Source organism: Dermacentor silvarum, chromosome 4, assembly GCF_013339745.2.
Source record: "Dermacentor silvarum isolate Dsil-2018 chromosome 4, BIME_Dsil_1.4, whole genome shotgun sequence".
Lineage (NCBI taxonomy): Eukaryota > Metazoa > Arthropoda > Arachnida > Ixodida > Ixodidae > Dermacentor > Dermacentor silvarum.
Genome location: NC_051157.2, coordinates 196400676 through 196405221, shown reverse-complemented (window position 1 = coordinate 196405221; position 4546 = coordinate 196400676). Strand labels below are relative to the sequence as shown.

Genomic DNA, 4546 nt, shown 5'->3' with positions numbered 1-4546 from the left:
ACAAGTCTCATACAGTCACAGCATACTGAACCTTCACTCTAACACAAGCATTATAAGGCAATAGCATAACATTACGTGGTGTATGACATTTTCTCTAGAGAAGCTCTGCCTTGTTTCAGAGTGGATTAATGTATAGTGGAAATATGTGAAGATCATGAAAGCAAAAAACTTAACATGACACCAAGCTGAGTTTCAACTAGCCCAACCCAAATCAGGAACTTGAAGTAATCATGCATCTCAAATACACAGTTTCAAACATTACTGACAGTAATAGAATGACTATGAATTAGATACACATCCAGGTCTCGAAAAAAAAACTGCATTAGCTCATACAAACGCGGGATACACGATCTAAACTTGGTCTAATCTGAACAAAGTATAGTGAATGCACTTCCCATTTAATTGTAAAAGGAACATCGCAACTGAACAACAAGTCACACATAAGCAACAACACAGTAATGAGCGCAGCCAGAATACTACACATGCCACGTGGCTGCCGAGAAGGAAAACAAAACAGTCTTTGTGCTGCACACGCACTTGATTGTGCTGCCCTGCCACTCTGCGCAAGACATTGCATGACAGTGCTTACTGGCTATACTGATGCAATAAATGCTGTAGCAATGTGAATTTGTTTAACGTAACAGGTCGTGAAAGAAAGCATGATTCCTAAGCATCAGGGCACTCAGAAGGCAGAACATGAAGCTACATGGTTTCAGGATTCCTTCAAGCAACGCTAAAGAGATCTTAGGTGAAAGCACATGCCTTGTGGGGCCCTCATAATTCACTTTCATCACTCTTAAATTAAATAACCTTATAGGGGCACTAATAGCAAATAATTGTAGAGTGAAAGGTAAATGTTTGAGAGCACCTGGATTGTCAATATTATACGCAGCAGCGCTTTAGTAATCAAGAAATTAAGGTAAATGCAGGACACAACTTGCGCTACCAGTGGGACAATTTGGAACGTTATTTGAGCCATTCCTGTCAACTGATTACATGACTTTACAATCCCTTTATTGTGCGTCGATTTGCCGCTTTTTCTTGGTGACATGCAAACAACTACGTCGAGATGTGTTATTCAACGTCATCTAGTGTAAGGCATGCCTGAGGATACCACTCATAAAAAACACGACAGATATTTAAGCAAACCTTGGCTTCAAATATTCATGCAGCTTAGGCGGTTGGAGGCTGAAATAGCTGGAGACTTGACTGCCATAAATGGTTGTGTGACAGTTAGACAATATTGTGGCAACTTTATACATTGCTGCCACAGAAGCTTCTGGTTTTTTTTTTGAAGTCCAAGAATGCAAATTCGGCGACGACTTTACCAAATCCCCATTCCACAGCCTGACGAACAGCGCTCATGCCACAGTTGAACGCCTGCTGGGCAGGTGACAAACACGAGCCACCATATGGCTTCATTAGAAGTGGGCGGAGGTACGCAGGGTCGCCGTACACCACGAATTCTTCATTTCTGGTGAGCTTCTCCAGCTTGCTGTACACTCCGCTTTCTCGGAATATTCCTGGATAAAGAATCAGCCACAAGAAAATGCAACGTGTAGTTCATGTAATTTTCAAATGTTATGATTTTGTGATGTCTGCATGCAACAACTGTTCACTAGACGTTGTTTGTAATGACCAGTATGTACGCTTTTTCATTGAACAGTGGACATGTCATCAAAACGTTTCAAGATACTGCTGCCTTTCTCCCTCGTTAGTGTGGGAATGGAAATAGCAAATAGAATTCCTATTATTAACTATTGTTACATGAACCACTTTAACATGCAACTCTACGACCTGGGTCAATATCTAGTACACACTGTACTTCTATGATTACAGCAAATTTAATGACCCTGGCTTTCATGCTTGCACATTGTCGCTTTGTAATGATGTGAAGCAAATAATTTGAACACTGTTAATCCACACCATATTGCAAATTTTCAATACATACCGTCTGTGCATATGGTCTTTCTATTGCTACCACACTATCCCCAACCAATAATGCTGATATAAGTGTTAAATTTATGAATAAAGTAGAACAAGCTATGCTATTCTGCAAGCAGACCGGGTTCATAAATATCATGACATTTTGAAAAATCATTCCTTCTACAATGCCACACTGAGCAGGCAAACGTGACCATTGTTTTTTCTGCTTGGCTACTCTCGACGTGATAAAAAAAGCACTTAGCAACTAAAGAAATGAGATACACTGGCAAATGACGTCCTGCCTTGCAGCACTGGTCAAGGTCAATACTTTAGTGATATGGCTGGTAAACTGTTGCCTGATGGCCCCTGCATGACTGCTTGTTAATGAACAGTGCAGGAGTGACATGTGACTAAGCTGCTATGTAGTCACATATATGACTGCAGTCATTGCTCATGTGTCACAGCAATAGCTCTGTGACAATGCATACCGTATCGTCATGCACATACATGGGAATTCCTTTTCACGAACGGCAAACCTGCCATCGTCACTGGTTGGCTTCATGACAAAGAAATTGTTGAATACGTCTGTGCTTCCTCTTATTGTACAATCATGGTTGCTTAGGCAGTGAAGTGTTCGTTGTGGGTGAACGGCAGAACTCACTTGCATCATGCCAGCTCCCTGGATAGTGTCCATCAAGCTGGCACACAATGCCATTGGGGCACATCATCGACTGGTATTTTACCATGTGCATCCTCTTGTGGCCAGAGAAGTACAGCTTCTGATTTCTTTTTGGCCGGCAAATAGGACGGGCTGTCCCATCGATGAAGGCCCAGCAATTGGGCAGGGGAGAGCCCTTGTCTTCAACAGCCTGCAGCAAAGCATGACGATGCATGTATTTTCAAATCATTGTCACGTACATACTGCGATATTAAAATGTCTATAAAATGGTCATCTGTGCACATTTGTAAACAGCACTGGATAATGCTTAGAGATAAAGCCTTGGATGTCATGCAAAGCAGTGTGTGTGGGAGGTGGGGGTGGCGGCATACATTAAATACCACAGCACCACCACCACAGTACAACAAATTTGCAAGATCAGGTTAACTTTGTATGCCGTGCTGTGTTACGTTACAAATGTGATACAATGGGAATACCTATACCAGTCCATGCGCTAAATCAAAGTGCAGCTTAAATAGTATTGCGTGATGTTTTTTGTTTTTTTTTTATCCCGCACTGAAATAGCAGCCTAACCATTACAACTAGAAGGCCAAGTAGAGCAATAACAGTTGGCATAGCTCCTTAAAATCAATATGTGTGTTTCTTGGTGTTCAAGAGCAGGGGTTGCGTTAAATGGCGGAGGTGACAACATGGCTTCACCAGAATTCCTGTTTTGCCTTCTCATAACCGCTAAAATGCCGGGAATTCGAGATACGCTTGTGTTCTGTGACCCTCCCTGCACACTCAAGAACACGGCATCACGTAACGCCTCCCTTCCGAAAGAGAAAAATGAAACTAGCAGCGGTTTTGCTTAATACACAAAAGAACTAAATAGAACTCAATATAGTTGGGTCAGGTAGGTGTGTAGTATGTTAGCAATGACTTACGCCGGCGAATTCCTTCAGTGAAGCAAGCGACATCCACTCGTGGTTCACGTCTGTCAGCAGGTGTCCGAAGGTGCTCAGGATATGGCTCATGAGTCGCGACGTAGCACTTGACATGACAGAGGAGTGTCGCCCAAAAATCCCCTCCAAGTCACACCACCTGTTGGGATACGCCAGCCTCCGCAGCAACACGCACAGAGCCTCTCGGCCACACAACCTCACGTTTTGTGCAGTTGTGATCTCTTGCGGCACTAGCAGGGCACTACAGAGATCGTCAAAGTCATTTTTGTGGAACCGGAACATGAGTTTGAACGTTGAAGAGTCCATGCCGTCGATGTCAAGAAGTCCATGTTGAGAACGGTACCTCACCAATTCGGCCTCCCTGCTTCGCCTCATTTCGTCTTCAAGCTCATCCAAGGTATACTCATGTCTTAGCAGCCGCCGCTCTTTATGGGACAACAGGAGGTCATCAATTTCGGCCCAAGTCAGGACCGACAGCAAGCGCGCATTTGATAAAACGCCTGAGGGTGGCATCCTTAAGCGCGCACGCCGAGCTGAACAAAGGCGGTACACTCACGGCAAGTACGAAGAAAACCACACCACACACTAAGCGTGCACACACACCGCAGGGCTCAGCACGGCAAGGCTACAGTGAAGGGTTCAACACAGTCAGTCTAAAAGAACACAGCGCGACCAAACAGACGGTAAAAGCGTACGCGCACGCAAAAGGCGACTTCGCGAAACCACGCAGAATGACGCTAACACCGCAAAAACGTTGATCCAACGATTCGGCTTGACTTGGATGCTAGTGGCCATTATCGCGGCCGCCACCGCACGATGGCGCTAAGAAGCACTCAAAAGCTGTTTCATTTCACGTATGATACGTCTAGTTGAACGAAACGCATCCCGACATGGTCGATACGGTAAACCATAGAGAAAGAAATTCAACAAGAGGGGACACTCGGCAAAAACTGGCAACAGGAAACACGTCACCATACGTCACGCTATACTTTTGACA

General features: G+C 44.2%; 1 pseudogene; it reads right to left on the bottom strand.

Moving 5' to 3' along the window:
- Positions 1-1093: 1093 nt before the first annotated feature.
- LOC125944891 (uncharacterized) lies at positions 1094-4221 on the bottom strand (annotated as a pseudogene).
- Positions 4222-4546: the final 325 nt, after the last annotated feature.